Raw genomic sequence first — 15,156 nt, 5'->3', positions numbered from 1 at the left:
TCCCGCGTCATCCTTGTCACGTGGCGCAAAAATATATTTAAAAAGGGGAATGCAACACGAGGACTTCCCAGGAGGTCACCCATCCTAGTACTACTCTCGCCCAAGCACGCTTAACTTCGGAGTTCTGATGGGATCCGGTGCTTTAGTGCTGGTATGATCGCATCTGACATGCAACTATCTATTTGTTCCTTATGCTTGCCCCTACTACTACTACTACTAGTCGTTGGGTGTCAAGCGCGGTAGGAAAAGTCACACAGTAATCGTCAAAAATAAGAAAATGAGGTCATATAGATCACGCTCCCGCGTCATCCTTGTCACGTGGCGCAAAAATATATTTAAAAAGGGGAATGCAACACGAGGACTTCCCAGGAGGTCACCCATCCTAGTACTACTCTCGCCCAAGCACGCTTAACTTCGAAGTTCTGATAGGATCCGGTGCTTTAGTGCTGGTATGATCGCATCCGACATGCAACTATCTATTTGTTCCTTATGCTTGCCCCTACTACTACTACTACTACTAGTCGTTGGGTGTCAAGCGCGGTGGGAAAAGTCACACAGTAATCGTCAAAAATAAGAAAATGAGGTCATATAGATCACGCTCCCGCGTCATCCTTGTCACGTGGCGCAAAAATATATTTAAAAAGGGGAATGCAACACGAGGACTTCCCAGGAGGTCAACCAGCCTAGTACTACTCTCGCCCAAGCACGCTTAACTTCGGAGTTCTGATGGGATCCGTTGCTTTAGTGCTGGTATGATCGCATCCGACATGCAACTATGTATTTGTTCCTTATGCTTGCCCCTACTACTACTACTACTACTACTACTACTAGTCGTTGGGTGTCAAGCGCGGTGGGAAAAGTCACACAGTAATCGTCAAAAATAAGAAAACGAGGTCATATAGATCACGGTCCCGCGTCATCCTTGTCACGTGGCGCAAAAATATATTTAAAAAGGGGAATGCAACACGAGGACTTCCCAGGAGGTCACCCATCCTAGTACTACTCTCGCCCAAGCACGTTTAACTTCGGAGTTCTGATGGGATCCGGTGCTTTAGTGCTGGTATGATCGCATCCGACATGCAACTATCTATTTGTTCCTTATGCTTGCCCCTACTACTACTACTACTACTACTACTACTACTACTAGTCGTTGGGTGTCAAGCGCGGTGGGAAAAGTCACACAGTAATCGTCAAAAATAAGAAAATGAGGTCATATAGATCACGGTCCCGCGTCATCCTTGTCACGTGGCGCAAAAATATATTTAAAAAGGGGAATGCAACACGAGGACTTCCCAGGAGGTCACCCATCCTAGTACTACTCTCGCCCAAGCACGCTTAACTTCGAAGTTCTGATAGGATCCGGTGCTTTAGTGCTGGTATGATCGCATCCGACATGCAACTATCTATTTGTTCCTTATGCTTGCCCCTACTACTACTACTACTACTAGTCGTTGGGTGTCAAGCGCGGTGGGAAAAGTCACACAGTAATCGTCAAAAATAAGAAAATGAGGTCATATAGATCACGCTCCCGCGTCATCCTTGTCACGTGGCGCAAAAATATATTTAAAAAGGGGAATGCAACACGAGGACTTCCCAGGAGGTCAACCAGCCTAGTACTACTCTCGCCCAAGCACGCTTAACTTCGGAGTTCTGATGGGATCCGTTGCTTTAGTGCTGGTATGATCGCATCCGACATGCAACTATCTATTTGTTCCTTATGCTTGCCCCTACTACTACTACTACTACTACTACTACTACTAGTCGTTGGGTGTCAAGCGCGGTGGGAAAAGTCACACAATAATCGTCAAAAATAAGAAAATGAGGTCATATAGATCACGGTCCCGCGTCATCCTTGTCACGTGGCGCAAAAATATATTTAAAAAGGGGAATGCAACACGAGGACTTCCCAGGAGGTCACCCATCGTAGTACTACTCTCGCCCAAGCACGCTTAACTTCGGAGTTCTGATGGGATCCGGTGCTTTAGTCCTGGTATGATCGCATCCGACATGCAACTATCTATTTGTTCCTTATGCTTGTCCCTACTACTACTACTATTACTAGTCGTTGGGTGTCAAGCGCGGTGGGAAAAGTCACACACTAATCGTCAAAAATAAGAAAATGAGGTCATATAGATCACGCTCCCGTGTCATCCTTGTCACGTGGCGCAAAAATATATTTAAAAAGGGGAATGCAACACGAGGACTTCCCAGGAGGTCACCCATCCTAGTACTACTCTCGCCCAAGCACGCTTAACTTCGGAGTTCTGATGGAATCCGGTGCTTTAGTGCTGGTATGATCGCATCCGACATGCAACTATCTATTTGTTCCTTATGCTTGCCCCTACTACTACTACTACTACTACTACTACTAGTCGTTGGGTGTCAAGCGCGGTGGGAAAAGTCACACAGTAATCGTCAAAAATAAGAAAATGAGGTCATATAGATCACGCTCCCGCGTCATCCTTGTCACGTGGCGCAAAAATATATTTAAAAAGGGGAATGCAACACGAGGACTTCCCAGGAGGCCACCCATCCTAGTACTACTCTCGCCCAAGCACGCTTAACTTCGGAGTTCTGATGGGATCCGGTGCTTTAGTGCTGGTATGATCGCATCCGACATGCAACTATCTATTTGTTCCTTATGCTTGCCCCTACTACTACTACTACTACTACTAGTTGTTGGGTGTCAAGCGCGGTGGGAAAAGTCACACAGTAATCGTCAAAAATAAGAAAATGAGGTCATATAGATCACGGTCCCGCGTCATCCTTGTCACGTGGCGCAAAAATATATTTAAAAAGGGGAATGCAACACGAGGACTTCCCACGAGGTCACCCATCCTAGTACTACTCTCGCCCAAGCACGCTTAACTTCGGAGTTCTGATGGGATCCGGTGCTTTAGTGCTGGTATGATCGCATCCGACATGCAACTATCTATTTGTTCCTTATGCTTGCCCCTACTACTACTACTACTACTAGTTGTTGGGTGTCAAGCGCGGTGGGAAAAGTCACACAGTAATCGTCAAAAATAAGAAAATGAGGTCATATAGATCACGGTCCCGCGTCATCCTTGTCACGTGGCGCAAAAATATATTTAAAAAGGGGAATGCAACACGAGGACTTCCCAGGAGGTCACCCATCCTAGTACTACTCTCGCCCAAGCACGCTTAACTTCGGAGTTCTGATGGGATCCGGTGCTTTAGTGCTGGTATGATCGCATCCGACATGCAACTATCTATTTGTTCCTTATGTTTGCCCCTACTACTACTACTACTAGTCGTTGGGTGTCAAGCGCGGTGGGAAAAGTCACACAGTAATCGTCAAAAATAAGAAAATGAGGTCATATAGATCCCGCTCGCGCGTCATCCTTGTCACGTGGCGCAAAAATATATTTAAAAAGGGGAATGCAACACGAGGACTTCCCAGGAGGTCACCCATCCTACTACTACTCTCGCCCAAGCACGCTTAACTTCGGAGTTCTGATGGGATCCGGTGCTTTAGTGCTGTTTGATCGCATCCGACATGCAACTATCTATTTGTTCCTTATGCTTGCCCCTACTACTACTACTACTACTACTACTACTACTACTACTACTACTACTACTACTACTACTACTACTACTACTACTACTACTACTAGTCGTTGGGTGTCAAGCGCGGCGGGAAAAGTCACACAATAATCGTCAAAAATAAGAAAATGAGGTCATATAGATCACGGTCCCGCGTCATCCTTGTCACGTGGCGCAAAAATATATTTAAAAAGGGGAATGCAACACGAGGACTTCCCAGGAGGTCACCCATCGTAGTACTACTCTCGCCCAAGCACGCTTAACTTCGGAGTTCTGATGGGATCCGGTGCTTTAGTGCTGGTATGATCGCATCCGACATGCAACTATCTATTTGTTCCTTATGCTTGCCCCTACTACTACTACTATTACTAGTCGTTGGGTGTCAAGCGCGGTGGGAAAAGTCACACAGTAAACGTCAAAAATAAGAAAATGAGGTCATATAGATCACGCTCCCGCGTCATCCTTGTCACGTGGCGCAAAAATATAGTTAAAAAGGGGAATGCAACACGAGGACTTCCTAGGAGGTCACCCATCCTAGTACTACTCTCTCACCCATCCTAGTACTACTCTCGCCCAAGCACGCTTAACTTCGGAGTTCTGATGGGATCTGGTGCTTTAGTGCTGGTATGATCGCATCCGACATGCAACTATCTATTTGTTCCTTATGCTTGCCCCTACTACTACTACTACTACTACTACTACTAGTCGTTGGGTGTCAAGCGCGGTGGGAAAAGTCACACAGTAATCGTCAAAAATAAGAAAATGTGGTCATATAGATCACGCTCCCGCGTCATCCTTGTCACGTGGCGCAAAAATATATTTAAAAACGCGAATGCAACACGAGGACTTCCCAGGAGGTCACCCATCCTAGTACTACTCTCGCCCAAGCACGCTTAACTTCGGAGTTCTGATGGGATCCGGTGCTTTAGTGCTGGTATGATCGCATCCGACATGCAACTATCTATTTGTTCCTTATGCTTGCCCCTACTACTACTACTACTACTACTACTACTACTACTACTACTAGTTGTTGGGTGTCAAGCGCGGTGGGAAAAGTCACACAGTAATCGTCAAAAATAAGAAAATGAGGTCATATAGATCACGGTCCCGCGTCATCCTTGTCACGGGGCGCAAAAATATATTTAAAAAGGGGAATGCAACACGAGGACTTCCCAGGAGGTTGCAACTATCTATTTGTTCCTTATGCTTGCCCCTACTACTACTACTACTACTACTACTACTAGTCGTTGGGTGTCAAGCGCGGTGGGAAAAGTCACACAGTAATCGTCAAAAATAAGAAAATGTGGTCATATAGATCACGCTCCCGCGTCATCCTTGTCACGTGGCGCAAAAATATATTTAAAAACGGGAATGCAACACGAGGACTTCCCAGGAGGTCACCCATCCTAGTACTACTCTCGCCCAAGCACGCTTAACTTCGGAGTTTTGATGGGATCCGGTGCTTTAGTGCTGGTATGATCGCATCCGACATGCAACTATCTATTTGTTCCTTATGCTTGCCCCTACTACTACTACTACTACTACTACTACTACTACTAGTTGTTGGGTGTCAAGCGCGGTGGGAAAAGTCACACAGTAATCGTCAAAAATAAGAAAATGAGGTCATATAGATCACGGTCCCGCGTCATCCTTGTCACGGGGCGCAAAAATATATTTAAAAAGGGGAATGCAACACGAGGACTTCCCAGGAGGTCACCCATCCTAGTACTACTCTCGCCCAAGCACGCTTAACTTCAGAGTTCTGATGGGATCCGGTGCTTTAGTGCTGGTATGATCGCATCCGACATGCAACTATCTATTTGTTCTTTATGTTTGCCGCTACTACTACTACTACTAGTCGTTGGGTGTCAAGCGCGGTGGGAAAAGTCACACAGTAATCGTCAAAAATAAGAAAATGAGGTCATATAGATCACGCTCCCGCGTCATCCTTGTCACGTGGCGCAAAAATATATTTAAAAAGGGGAATGCAACACGAGGACTTCCCAGGAGGTCACCCATCCTAGTACTACTCTCGCCCAAGCACGGTTAACTTCGGAGTTCTGATGGGATCCGGTGCTTTAGTGCTGGTATGATCGCATCTGACATGCAACTATCTATTTGTTCCTTATGCTTGCCCCTACTACTACTACTACTAGTCGTTGGGTGTCAAGCGCGGTGGGAAAAGTCACACAGTAATCGTCAAAAATAAGAAAATGAGGTCATATAGATCACGCTCCCGCGTCATCCTTGTCACGTCGCGCAAAAATATATTTAAAAAGGGGAATGCAACACGAGGACTTCCCAGGAGGCCACCCATCCTAGTACTACTCTCGCCCAAGCACGCTTAACTTCAGAGTTCTGATGGGATCCGGTGCTTTAGTGCTGGTATGATCGCATCCGACATGCAACTATCTATTTGTTCCTTATGCTTACCCCTACTACTACTACTAGTCGTTGGGTGTCAAGCGCGGTGGGAAAAGTCACACAGTAATCGTCAAAAATAAGAAAATGAGGTCATATAGATCACGCTCCCGCGTCATCCTTGTCATGTGGCGCAAAAATATATTTAAAAAGGGGAATGCAACACGAGAACTTCCCAGGAGGTCACCCATCCTACTACTACTCTCGCCCAAGCACGCTTAACTTCGGAGTTCTGATGGGATCCGGTGCTTTAGTGCTGTTTGATCGCATCCGACATGCAACTATCTATTTGTTCCTTATGCTTGCCCCTACTACTACTACTACTACTACTACTACTACTACTACTACTACTACTACTACTACTACTACTACTACTAGTCGTTGGGTGTCAAGCGCGGCGGGAAAAGTCACACAATAATCGTCAAAAATAAGAAAATGAGGTCATATAGATCACGGTCCCGCGTCATCCTTGTCACGTGGCGCAAAAATATATTTAAAAAGGGGAATGCAACACGAGGACTTCCCAGGAGGTCACCCATCGTAGTACTACTCTCGCCCAAGCACGCTTAACTTCGGAGTTCTGATGGGATCCGGTGCTTTAGTGCTGGTATGATCGCATCCGACATGCAACTATCTATTTGTTCCTTATGCTTGCCCCTACTACTACTACTATTACTAGTCGTTGGGTGTCAAGCGCGGTGGGAAAAGTCACACAGTAAACGTCAAAAATAAGAAAATGAGGTCATATAGATCACGCTCCCGCGTCATCCTTGTCACGTGGCGCAAAAATATAGTTAAAAAGGGGAATGCAACACGAGGACTTCCTAGGAGGTCACCCATCCTAGTACTACTCTCTCACCCATCCTAGTACTACTCTCGCCCAAGCACGCTTAACTTCGGAGTTCTGATGGGATCTGGTGCTTTAGTGCTGGTATGATCGCATCCGACATGCAACTATCTATTTGTTCCTTATGCTTGCCCCTACTACTACTACTACTACTACTACTACTACTACTACTACTACTACTAGTCGTTGGGTGTCAAGCGCGGTGGGAAAAGTCACACAGTAATCGTCAAAAATAAGAAAATGTGGTCATATAGATCACGCTCCCGCGTCATCCTTGTCACGTGGCGCAAAAATATATTTAAAAACAGGAATGCAACACGAGGACTTCCCAGGAGGTCACCCATCCTAGTACTACTCTCGCCCAAGCACGCTTAACTTCAGAGTTCTGATGGGATCCGGTGCTTTAGTGCTGGTATGATCGCATCCGACATGCAACTATCTATTTGTTCCTTATGCTTGCCCCTACTACTACTACTACTACTACTACTACTACTAGTTGTTGGGTGTCAAGCGCGGTGGGAAAAGTCACACAGTAATCGTCAAAAATAAGAAAATGAGGTCATATAGATCACGGTCCCGCGTCATCCTTGTCACGGGGCGCAAAAATATATTTAAAAAGGGGAATGCAACACGAGGACTTCCCAGGAGGTTGCAACTATCTATTTGTTCCTTATGCTTGCCCCTACTACTACTACTACTACTACTACTACTACTAGTCGTTGGGTGTCAAGCGCGGTGGGAAAAGTCACACAGTAATCGTCAAAAATAAGAAAATGTGGTCATATAGATCACGCTCCCGCGTCATCCTTGTCACGTGGCGCAAAAATATATTTAAAAACGGGAATGGAACACGAGGACTTCCCAGGAGGTCACCCATCCTAGTACTACTCTCGCCCAAGCACGCTTAACTTCGGAGTTCTGATGGGATCCGGTGCTTTAGTGCTGGTATGATCGCATCCGACATGCAACTATCTATTTGTTCCTTATGCTTGCCCCTACTACTACTACTACTACTACTACTACTACTACTACTACTAGTTGTTGGGTGTCAAGCGCGGTCGGAAAAGTCACACAGTAATCGTCAAAAATAAGAAAATGAGGTCATATAGATCACGGTCCCGCGTCATCCTTGTCACGGGGCGCAAAAATATATTTAAAAAGGGGAATGCAACACGAGGACTTCCCAGGAGGTCACCCATCCTAGTACTACTCTCGCCCAAGCACGCTTAACTTCGTAGTTCTGATGGGATCCGGTGCTTTAGTGCTGGTATGATCGCATCCGACATGCAACTATCTATTTGTTCCTTATGCTTGCCCCTACTACTACTACTACTACTACTACTAGTCGTTGGGTGTCAAGCGCGGTGGGAAAAGTCACACAGTAATCGTCAAAAATAAGAAAATGAGGTCATATAGATCACGGTCCCGCGTCATCCTTGTCACGTGGCGCAAAAATATATTTAAAAAGGGGAATGCAACACGAGGACTTCCCAGGAGGTCACTCATCCTAGTACTACTCTCGCCCAAGCACGCTTAACTTCGAAGTTCTGATGGGATCCGGTGCTTTAGTGCTGGTATGATCGCATCCGACATGCAACTATCTATTTGTTCCTTATGCTTGCCCCTACTACTACTACTACTAGTACTACTAGTCGTTGGGTGTCAAGCGCGGTGGAAAAAGTCACACAGTAATCGTCAAAAATAAGAAAATGAGGTCATATAGATCACGCTCCCGCGTCATCCTTGTCACGTGGCGCAAAAATATATTTAAAAAGGGGAATGCAACACGAGGACTTCCCAGGAGGTCACCCATCCTAGTACTACTCTCGCCCAAGCACGCTTAACTTCGGAGTTCTGATGGGATCCGGTGCTTTAGTTCTGGTATGATCGCATCCGACATGCAACTATCTATTTGTTCCTTATGCTTGCCCCTACTACTACTACTACTACTACTACTACTACTAGTCGTTGGGTGTCAAGCGCGGTGGGAAAAGTCACACAGTAATCGTCAAAAATAAGAAAATGAGGTCATATAGATCACGCTCCCGCGTCATCCTTGTCACGTGGCGCAAAAATATATTTAAAAAGGGGAATGCAACACGAGGACTTCCCAGGAGGTCACCCATCCTAGTACTACTCTCGCCCAAGCACGCTTAACTTCGGAGTTCTGATGGGATCCGGTGCTTTAGTGCTGGTATGATCGCATCCGACATGGAACTATCTATTTGTTCCTTATGCTTGCCCCTACTACTACTACTACTACTAGTCGTTGGGTGTCAAGCGCGGTGGGAAAAGTCACACAGTAATCGTCAAAAATAAGAAAATGAGGTCATATAGATCACGCTCCCGCGTCATCCTTGTCACGTGGCGCAAAAATATATTTAAAAAGGGAAATGCAACACGAGGACTTCCCAGGAGGTCACCCATCCTAGTACTACTCTCGCCCAAGCACGCTTAACTTCGGAGTTCTGATGGGATCCGGTGCTTTAGTGCTGGTATGATCGCATCCGACATGCAACTATCTATTTGTTCCTTATGCTTGCCCCTACTACTACTACTACTACTAGTCGTTGGGTGTCAAGCACGGTGGGAAAAGTCACACAGTAATCGTCAAAAATAAAAAAATGAGGTCATATAGATCACGCTCTCGCGTTATCCTTGTCACGTGGCGCAAAAATATATTTAAAAAGGGGAATGCAACACGAGGACTTCCCAGGAGGTCACCCATCCTAGTACTACTCTCGCCCAAGCACGGTTAACTTCGGAGTTCTGATGGGATCCGGTGCTTTAGTGCTGGTATGATCGCATCCGACATGCAAGTATCTATTTGTTCCTTATGCTTGCCCCTACTACTACTACTACTACTACTAGTCGTTGGGTGTCAAGCGCGGTGGGAAAAGTCACACAGTAATCGTCAAAAATAAGAAAATGAGGTCATATAGATCACGGTCCCGCGTCATCCTTGTCACGTGGCGCAAAAATATATTTAAAAAGGGGAATGCAACACGAGGACTTCCCAGGAGGTCACCCATCCTAGTACTACTCTCGCCCAAGCACGCTTAACTTCGAAGTTCTGATGGGATCCGGTGCTTTAGTGCTGGTATGATCGCATCCGACATGCAACTATCTATTTGTTCCTTATGCTTGCCCCTACTACTACTACTACTACTACTACTAGTCGTTGGGTGTCAAGCGCGGTGGGAAAAGTCACACAGTAATCGTCAAAAATAAGAAAATGAGGTCATATAGATCACGCTCCCGCGTCATCCTTGTCACGTGGCAAAAAAATATATTTAAAAAGGGGAATGCAACACGAGGACTTCCCAGGAGGTCACCCATCCTAGTACTACTCTCGCCCAAGCACGCTTAACTTCGAAGTTCTGATGGGATATGGTGCTTTAGTGCTGGTATGATCGCATCCGACATGCAACTATCTATTTGTTCCTTATGCTTGCCCCTACTACTACTACTACTACTAGTCGTTGGGTGTCAAGCGCGGTGGGAAAAGTCACACAGTAATCGTCAAAAATAAAAAAATGAGGTCATATAGATCACGGTCCCGCGTCATCCTTGTCACGTGGCGCAAAAATATATTTAAAAAGGGGAATGCAACACGAGGACTTCCCAGGAGGTCACCCATCCTAGTACTACTCTCGCCCAAGCACGCTTAACTTCGGAGTTCTGATGGGATCCGGTGCTTTAGTGCTGGTATGATCGCATCCGACATGCAACTATCTATTTGTTCCTTATGCTTGCCCCTACTACTACTACTACTACTACTACTACTACTAGTCGTTGGGTGTCAAGCGCGGTGGGAAAAGTCACACAGTAATCGTCAAAAATAAGAAAATGAGGTCATATAGATCACGGTCCCGCGTCATCCTTGTCACGTGGCGCAAAAATATATTTAAAAAGGGGAATGCAACACGAGGACTTCCCAGGAGGTCACCCATCCTAGTACTACTCTCGCCCAAGCACGGTTAACTTCGGAGTTCTGATGGGATCCGGTGCTTTAGTGCTGGTATGATCGCATCTGACATGCAACTATCTATTTGTTCCTTATGCTTGCCCCTACTACTACTACTACTACTACTACTAGTCGTTGGGTGTCAAGCGCGGTGGGAAAAGTCACACAGTAATCGTCAAAAATAAGAAAATGAGGTCATATAGATCACGCTCCCGCGTCATCCTTGTCACGTGGCGCAAAAATATATTTAAAAAGGGGAATGCAACACGAGGACTTCCCAGGAGGTCACCCATCCTAGTACTACTCTCGCCCAAGCACGCTTAACTTCAGAGTTCTGATGGGATCCGGTGCTTTAGTGCTGGTATGATCGCATCCAACATGCAACTATCTATTTGTTCCTTATGCTTACCCCTACTACTACTACTACTAGTCGTTGGGTGTCAAGCGCGGTGGGCAAAGTCACACAGTAATCGTCAAAAATAAGAAAATGAGGTCATATAGATCACGCTCCCGCGTCATCCTTGTCATGTGGCGCAAAAATATATTTAAAAAGGGGAATGCAACACGAGGACTTCCCAGGAGGTCAACCATCCTAGTACTACTCTCGCCCAAGCACGCTTAACTTCGGAGTTCTGATGGGATCCGGTGCTTTAGTGCTGTTTGATCGCATCCGACATGCAACTATCTATTTGTTCCTTATGCTTGCCCCTACTACTACTACTACTACTACTACTACTACTACTACTACTACTACTACTACTACTACTAGTAGTCGTTGGGTGTCAAGCGCGGTGGGAAAAGTCACACAATAATCGTCAAAAATAAGAAAATGAGGTCATATAGATCACGGTCCCGCGTCATCCTTGTCACGTGGCGCAAAAATATATTTAAAAAGGGGAATGCAACACGAGGACTTCCCAGGAGGTCACCCATCGTAGTACTACTCTCGCCCAAGCACGCTTAACTTCGGAGTTCTGATGGGATCCGGTGCTTTAGTGCTGGTATGATCGCATCCGACATGCAACTATCTATTTGTTCGTTATGCTTGCCCCTACTACTACTACTATTACTAGTCGTTGGGTGTCAAGCGCGGCGGGAAAAGTCACACAGTAAACGTCAAAAATAAGAAAATGAGGTCATATAGATCACGCTCCCGCGTCATCCTTGTCACGTGGCGCAAAAATATATTTAAAAAGGGGAATGCAACACGAGGACTTCCCAGGAGTTCACCCATCCTAGTACTACTCTCTCACCCATCCTAGTACTACTCTCGCCCAAGCACGCTTAACTTCGGAGTTCTGATGGGATCTGGTGCTTTAGTGCTGGTATGATCGCATCCGACATGCAACTATCTATTTGTTCCTTATGCTTGCCCCTACTACTACTACTACTACTACTAGTCGTTGGGTGTCAAGCGCGGTGGGAAAAGTCACACAGTAATCGTCAAAAATAAGAAAATGTGGTCATATAGATCACGCTCCCGCGTCATCCTTGTCACGTGGCGCAAAAATATATTTAAAAAGGGGAATGCAACACGAGGACTTCCCAGGAGGTCACCCATCCTAGTACTATTCTCGCCCAAGCACGCTTAACTTCGGAGTTCTGATGGGATCCGGTGCTTTAGTGCTGGTATGATCGCATCCAACATGCAACTATCTATTTGTTCCTTATGCTTGCCCCTACTACTACTACTAGTTGTTGGGTGTCAAGCGCGGTGGGAAAAGTCACACAGTAATCGTCAAAAATAAGAAAATGAGGTCATATAGATCACGGTCCCGCGTCATCCTTGTCACGGGGCGCAAAAATATATTTAAAAAGGGGAATGCAACACGAGGACTTCCCAGGAGGTCACCCATCCTAGTACTACTCTCGCCCAAGCACGCTTAACTTCGGAGTTCTGATGGGATCCGGTGCTTTAGTGCTGGTATGATCGCATCCGACATGCAACTATCTATTTGTTCTTTATGTTTGCCGCTACTACTACTACTACTAGTCGTTGGGTGTCAAGCGCGGTGGGAAAAGTCACACAGTAATCGTCAAAAATAAGAAAATGAGGTCATATAGATCACGCTCCCGCGTCATCCTTGTCACGTGGCGAAAAATATATTTAAAAAGGGGAATGCAACACGAGGACTTCCCAGGAGGTCACCCATCCTAGTACTACTCTCGCCCAAGCACGCTTAACTTCGTAGTTCTGATGGGATCCGGTGCTTTAGTGCTGGTATGATCGCATCCGACATGCAACTATCTATTTGTTCCTTATGCCTGCCCCTACTACTACTACTACTAGTCGTTGGGTGTCAAGCGCGGTGGGAAAAGTCACACAGTAATCGTCAAAAATAAGAAAATGAGGTCATATAGATCACGGTCCCGCGTCATCCTTGTCACGTGGCGCAAAAATATACTTAAAAAGGGGAATGCAACACGAGGACTTCCCAGGAGGTCACCCATCCTAGTACTACTCTCGCCCAAGCACGCTTAACTTCGGAGTTCTGATGGGATCCGGTGCTTTAGTGCTGGTATGATCGCATCCGACATGCAACTATCTATTTGTTCCTTATGCTTGCCCCTACTACTACTACTACTAGTCGTTGGGTGTCAAGCGCGGTGGAAAAAGTCACACACTAATCGTCAAAAATAAGAAAATGAGGTCATATAGATCACGCTCCCGCGTCATCCTTGTCACGTGGCGCAAAAATATATTTAAAAAGGGGAATGCAACACGAGGACTTCCCAGGAGGTCACCCATCCTAGTACTACTCTCGCCCAAGCACGCTTAACTTCGGAGTTCTGATGGGATCCGGTGCTTTAGTGCTGGTATGATCGCATCCGACATGCAACTATCTATTTGTTCCTTATGCTTGCCCCTATTACTACTACTACTACTAGTCGTTGGGTGTCAAGCGCGGTGGGAAAAGTCACACAGTAATCGTCAAAAATAAGAAAATGAGGTCATATAGATCACGGTCCCGCGTCATCCTTGTCACGTGGCGCAAAAATATATTTAAAAAGGGGAATGCAACACGAGGACTTCCCAGGAGGTCACCCATCCTAGTACTACTCTCGCCCAAGCACGCTTAACTTCAGAGTTCTGATGGGATCCGGTGCTTTAGTGCTGGTATGATCGCATCCGACATGCAACTATCTATTTGTTCCTTATGCTTGCCCCTACTACTACTACTACTAGTGGTTGGGTGTCAAGCGCGGTGGGAAAAGTCACACAGTAATCATCAAAAATAAGAAAATGAGGTCATATAGATCACGGTCCCGCGTCATCCTTGTCACGTGGCGCAAAAATATATTTAAAAAGGGGAATGCAACACGAGGACTTCCCAAGAGGTCACCCATCCTAGTACTACTCTCGCCCAAGCACGCTTAACTTCGAAGTTCTGATGGGATCCGGTGCTTTAGTGCTGGTATGATCGCATCCGACATGCAACTATCTATTTGTTCCTTATGCTTGCCCCTACTACTACTACTACTAGTCGTTGGGTGTCAAGCGCGGTGGGAAAAGTCACACAATAATCGTCAAAAATAAGAAAATAAGGTCATATAGATCACGGTCCCGCGTCATCCTTGTCACGTGGCGCAAAAATATATTTAAAAAGGGGAATGCAACACAAGGACTTCCCAAGAGGTCACCCATCCTAGTACTACTCTTGCCCAAGCACGCTTAACTTCGGAGTTCTGATGGGATCCGGTGCTTTAGTGCTGGTATGATCGCATCCGACATGCAACTATCTATTTGTTCCTTATGCTTGCCCCTACTACTACTACTACTACTACTACTACTACTACTAGTCGTTGGGTGTCAAGCGCGGTGGCAAAAGTCACACAGTAATCGTCAAAAATAAGAAAATGGGGTCATATAGATCACGCTCCCGCGTCATCCTTGTCACGTGGCGCAAAAATATATTTAAAAAGGGAATGCAACACGAGGACTTCCCAGGAGGTCACCCATCCTAGTACTACTCTCGCCCAAGCACGCTTAACTTCGGAGTTCTGATGGGATCCGGTGCTTTAGTGCTGGTATGATCGCATTCGACATGCAACTATCTATTTGTTCCTTATGCTTGCCCCTACTACTACTACTACTAGTCGTTGGGTGTCAAGCGCGGTGGAAAAAGTCACACAGTAATCGTCAAAAATAAGAAAATGAGGTCATATAGATCACGGTCCCGCGTCATCCTTGTCACGTGGCGCAAAAATATATTTAAAAAGGGGAATGCAACACGAGGACTTCCTAGGAGGTCACCCATCCTAGTACTACTCTCGCCCAAGCGCGCTTAACTTCGGAGTTCTGATGGGATCCGGTGCTTTAGTGCTGGTATGATCGCACCCGACATGCAACTAT

The 15,156-nt window shown here is 46.0% G+C and overlaps 45 non-coding genes and 3 pseudogenes across 45 annotated transcripts; all 48 read right to left on the bottom strand.

The window, feature by feature from the left end:
• Positions 1–46: 46 nt before the first annotated feature.
• On the bottom strand, positions 47–165 carry LOC123435852. Its single transcript, XR_006627096.1, has one exon. It is a non-coding gene; the product is annotated as a 5S ribosomal RNA (ribosomal RNA).
• A 179-nt stretch (positions 166–344) lies between these two features.
• LOC123438826 lies at positions 345–463 on the bottom strand. The gene has a single exon (XR_006629946.1). It is a non-coding gene; the product is annotated as a 5S ribosomal RNA (ribosomal RNA).
• A 182-nt stretch (positions 464–645) lies between these two features.
• Positions 646–764, bottom strand: LOC123432005. The gene has a single exon (XR_006623608.1). It is a non-coding gene; the product is annotated as a 5S ribosomal RNA (ribosomal RNA).
• A 191-nt stretch (positions 765–955) lies between these two features.
• Positions 956–1,074, bottom strand: LOC123435222. The gene has a single exon (XR_006626480.1). It is a non-coding gene; the product is annotated as a 5S ribosomal RNA (ribosomal RNA).
• Positions 1,075–1,271: 197 nt separating this feature from the next.
• On the bottom strand, positions 1,272–1,390 carry LOC123438825. The gene has a single exon (XR_006629945.1). It is a non-coding gene; the product is annotated as a 5S ribosomal RNA (ribosomal RNA).
• Positions 1,391–1,572: 182 nt separating this feature from the next.
• Positions 1,573–1,691, bottom strand: LOC123432004. The gene has a single exon (XR_006623607.1). It is a non-coding gene; the product is annotated as a 5S ribosomal RNA (ribosomal RNA).
• A 194-nt stretch (positions 1,692–1,885) lies between these two features.
• Positions 1,886–2,004, bottom strand: LOC123437332. The gene has a single exon (XR_006628518.1). It is a non-coding gene; the product is annotated as a 5S ribosomal RNA (ribosomal RNA).
• Positions 2,005–2,186: 182 nt separating this feature from the next.
• On the bottom strand, positions 2,187–2,305 carry LOC123435928. The gene has a single exon (XR_006627172.1). It is a non-coding gene; the product is annotated as a 5S ribosomal RNA (ribosomal RNA).
• Positions 2,306–2,496: 191 nt separating this feature from the next.
• LOC123435641 lies at positions 2,497–2,615 on the bottom strand. Its single transcript, XR_006626885.1, has one exon. It is a non-coding gene; the product is annotated as a 5S ribosomal RNA (ribosomal RNA).
• A 185-nt stretch (positions 2,616–2,800) lies between these two features.
• On the bottom strand, positions 2,801–2,919 carry LOC123434947. The gene has a single exon (XR_006626212.1). It is a non-coding gene; the product is annotated as a 5S ribosomal RNA (ribosomal RNA).
• Positions 2,920–3,101: 182 nt separating this feature from the next.
• LOC123434693 lies at positions 3,102–3,220 on the bottom strand. The gene has a single exon (XR_006625970.1). It is a non-coding gene; the product is annotated as a 5S ribosomal RNA (ribosomal RNA).
• A 179-nt stretch (positions 3,221–3,399) lies between these two features.
• On the bottom strand, positions 3,400–3,517 carry LOC123433086. The gene has a single exon (XR_006624640.1). It is a non-coding gene; the product is annotated as a 5S ribosomal RNA (ribosomal RNA).
• A 245-nt stretch (positions 3,518–3,762) lies between these two features.
• LOC123435073 lies at positions 3,763–3,881 on the bottom strand. The gene has a single exon (XR_006626335.1). It is a non-coding gene; the product is annotated as a 5S ribosomal RNA (ribosomal RNA).
• Positions 3,882–4,063: 182 nt separating this feature from the next.
• On the bottom strand, positions 4,064–4,205 carry LOC123433257 (annotated as a pseudogene).
• Positions 4,206–4,396: 191 nt separating this feature from the next.
• Positions 4,397–4,515, bottom strand: LOC123435370. Its single transcript, XR_006626624.1, has one exon. It is a non-coding gene; the product is annotated as a 5S ribosomal RNA (ribosomal RNA).
• A 420-nt stretch (positions 4,516–4,935) lies between these two features.
• Positions 4,936–5,054, bottom strand: LOC123437650. The gene has a single exon (XR_006628825.1). It is a non-coding gene; the product is annotated as a 5S ribosomal RNA (ribosomal RNA).
• Positions 5,055–5,251: 197 nt separating this feature from the next.
• LOC123435831 lies at positions 5,252–5,370 on the bottom strand. Its single transcript, XR_006627077.1, has one exon. It is a non-coding gene; the product is annotated as a 5S ribosomal RNA (ribosomal RNA).
• Positions 5,371–5,549: 179 nt separating this feature from the next.
• On the bottom strand, positions 5,550–5,668 carry LOC123438163. The gene has a single exon (XR_006629323.1). It is a non-coding gene; the product is annotated as a 5S ribosomal RNA (ribosomal RNA).
• Positions 5,669–5,847: 179 nt separating this feature from the next.
• Positions 5,848–5,966, bottom strand: LOC123437775. The gene has a single exon (XR_006628945.1). It is a non-coding gene; the product is annotated as a 5S ribosomal RNA (ribosomal RNA).
• A 176-nt stretch (positions 5,967–6,142) lies between these two features.
• Positions 6,143–6,260, bottom strand: LOC123433036. Its single transcript, XR_006624595.1, has one exon. It is a non-coding gene; the product is annotated as a 5S ribosomal RNA (ribosomal RNA).
• Positions 6,261–6,490: 230 nt separating this feature from the next.
• On the bottom strand, positions 6,491–6,609 carry LOC123435072. Its single transcript, XR_006626334.1, has one exon. It is a non-coding gene; the product is annotated as a 5S ribosomal RNA (ribosomal RNA).
• Positions 6,610–6,791: 182 nt separating this feature from the next.
• LOC123433256 lies at positions 6,792–6,933 on the bottom strand (annotated as a pseudogene).
• Positions 6,934–7,142: 209 nt separating this feature from the next.
• Positions 7,143–7,261, bottom strand: LOC123435830. The gene has a single exon (XR_006627076.1). It is a non-coding gene; the product is annotated as a 5S ribosomal RNA (ribosomal RNA).
• A 414-nt stretch (positions 7,262–7,675) lies between these two features.
• Positions 7,676–7,794, bottom strand: LOC123438111. The gene has a single exon (XR_006629271.1). It is a non-coding gene; the product is annotated as a 5S ribosomal RNA (ribosomal RNA).
• Positions 7,795–7,997: 203 nt separating this feature from the next.
• On the bottom strand, positions 7,998–8,116 carry LOC123438315. Its single transcript, XR_006629465.1, has one exon. It is a non-coding gene; the product is annotated as a 5S ribosomal RNA (ribosomal RNA).
• Positions 8,117–8,304: 188 nt separating this feature from the next.
• LOC123431798 lies at positions 8,305–8,423 on the bottom strand. Its single transcript, XR_006623382.1, has one exon. It is a non-coding gene; the product is annotated as a 5S ribosomal RNA (ribosomal RNA).
• A 188-nt stretch (positions 8,424–8,611) lies between these two features.
• On the bottom strand, positions 8,612–8,730 carry LOC123436997. Its single transcript, XR_006628202.1, has one exon. It is a non-coding gene; the product is annotated as a 5S ribosomal RNA (ribosomal RNA).
• Positions 8,731–8,924: 194 nt separating this feature from the next.
• On the bottom strand, positions 8,925–9,043 carry LOC123434692. Its single transcript, XR_006625969.1, has one exon. It is a non-coding gene; the product is annotated as a 5S ribosomal RNA (ribosomal RNA).
• A 182-nt stretch (positions 9,044–9,225) lies between these two features.
• LOC123435418 lies at positions 9,226–9,344 on the bottom strand. The gene has a single exon (XR_006626670.1). It is a non-coding gene; the product is annotated as a 5S ribosomal RNA (ribosomal RNA).
• Positions 9,345–9,526: 182 nt separating this feature from the next.
• LOC123436382 lies at positions 9,527–9,645 on the bottom strand. The gene has a single exon (XR_006627609.1). It is a non-coding gene; the product is annotated as a 5S ribosomal RNA (ribosomal RNA).
• A 185-nt stretch (positions 9,646–9,830) lies between these two features.
• LOC123436607 lies at positions 9,831–9,949 on the bottom strand. The gene has a single exon (XR_006627823.1). It is a non-coding gene; the product is annotated as a 5S ribosomal RNA (ribosomal RNA).
• A 188-nt stretch (positions 9,950–10,137) lies between these two features.
• LOC123431915 lies at positions 10,138–10,256 on the bottom strand. The gene has a single exon (XR_006623520.1). It is a non-coding gene; the product is annotated as a 5S ribosomal RNA (ribosomal RNA).
• A 182-nt stretch (positions 10,257–10,438) lies between these two features.
• LOC123434691 lies at positions 10,439–10,557 on the bottom strand. The gene has a single exon (XR_006625968.1). It is a non-coding gene; the product is annotated as a 5S ribosomal RNA (ribosomal RNA).
• A 194-nt stretch (positions 10,558–10,751) lies between these two features.
• Positions 10,752–10,870, bottom strand: LOC123438162. The gene has a single exon (XR_006629322.1). It is a non-coding gene; the product is annotated as a 5S ribosomal RNA (ribosomal RNA).
• Positions 10,871–11,058: 188 nt separating this feature from the next.
• LOC123435829 lies at positions 11,059–11,177 on the bottom strand. The gene has a single exon (XR_006627075.1). It is a non-coding gene; the product is annotated as a 5S ribosomal RNA (ribosomal RNA).
• Positions 11,178–11,356: 179 nt separating this feature from the next.
• Positions 11,357–11,474, bottom strand: LOC123433067. The gene has a single exon (XR_006624623.1). It is a non-coding gene; the product is annotated as a 5S ribosomal RNA (ribosomal RNA).
• Positions 11,475–11,698: 224 nt separating this feature from the next.
• On the bottom strand, positions 11,699–11,817 carry LOC123435071. The gene has a single exon (XR_006626333.1). It is a non-coding gene; the product is annotated as a 5S ribosomal RNA (ribosomal RNA).
• Positions 11,818–11,999: 182 nt separating this feature from the next.
• LOC123433359 lies at positions 12,000–12,141 on the bottom strand (annotated as a pseudogene).
• Positions 12,142–12,326: 185 nt separating this feature from the next.
• On the bottom strand, positions 12,327–12,445 carry LOC123435117. The gene has a single exon (XR_006626378.1). It is a non-coding gene; the product is annotated as a 5S ribosomal RNA (ribosomal RNA).
• Positions 12,446–12,621: 176 nt separating this feature from the next.
• On the bottom strand, positions 12,622–12,740 carry LOC123434690. Its single transcript, XR_006625967.1, has one exon. It is a non-coding gene; the product is annotated as a 5S ribosomal RNA (ribosomal RNA).
• A 178-nt stretch (positions 12,741–12,918) lies between these two features.
• LOC123438314 lies at positions 12,919–13,037 on the bottom strand. The gene has a single exon (XR_006629464.1). It is a non-coding gene; the product is annotated as a 5S ribosomal RNA (ribosomal RNA).
• Positions 13,038–13,216: 179 nt separating this feature from the next.
• On the bottom strand, positions 13,217–13,335 carry LOC123434689. Its single transcript, XR_006625966.1, has one exon. It is a non-coding gene; the product is annotated as a 5S ribosomal RNA (ribosomal RNA).
• Positions 13,336–13,514: 179 nt separating this feature from the next.
• Positions 13,515–13,633, bottom strand: LOC123434688. Its single transcript, XR_006625965.1, has one exon. It is a non-coding gene; the product is annotated as a 5S ribosomal RNA (ribosomal RNA).
• A 182-nt stretch (positions 13,634–13,815) lies between these two features.
• Positions 13,816–13,934, bottom strand: LOC123435828. Its single transcript, XR_006627074.1, has one exon. It is a non-coding gene; the product is annotated as a 5S ribosomal RNA (ribosomal RNA).
• A 179-nt stretch (positions 13,935–14,113) lies between these two features.
• On the bottom strand, positions 14,114–14,232 carry LOC123437152. Its single transcript, XR_006628348.1, has one exon. It is a non-coding gene; the product is annotated as a 5S ribosomal RNA (ribosomal RNA).
• A 179-nt stretch (positions 14,233–14,411) lies between these two features.
• On the bottom strand, positions 14,412–14,530 carry LOC123435322. The gene has a single exon (XR_006626577.1). It is a non-coding gene; the product is annotated as a 5S ribosomal RNA (ribosomal RNA).
• Positions 14,531–14,726: 196 nt separating this feature from the next.
• Positions 14,727–14,845, bottom strand: LOC123436269. Its single transcript, XR_006627500.1, has one exon. It is a non-coding gene; the product is annotated as a 5S ribosomal RNA (ribosomal RNA).
• A 179-nt stretch (positions 14,846–15,024) lies between these two features.
• On the bottom strand, positions 15,025–15,143 carry LOC123431729. Its single transcript, XR_006623318.1, has one exon. It is a non-coding gene; the product is annotated as a 5S ribosomal RNA (ribosomal RNA).
• Between the last annotated feature and the right edge of the window lie 13 nt (positions 15,144–15,156).

This window comes from Hordeum vulgare, chromosome 2H, assembly GCF_904849725.1.
Source record: "Hordeum vulgare subsp. vulgare chromosome 2H, MorexV3_pseudomolecules_assembly, whole genome shotgun sequence".
Classification (NCBI taxonomy): domain Eukaryota; kingdom Viridiplantae; phylum Streptophyta; class Magnoliopsida; order Poales; family Poaceae; genus Hordeum; species Hordeum vulgare.
This window is presented reverse-complemented; position numbering and strand designations above follow the sequence as displayed.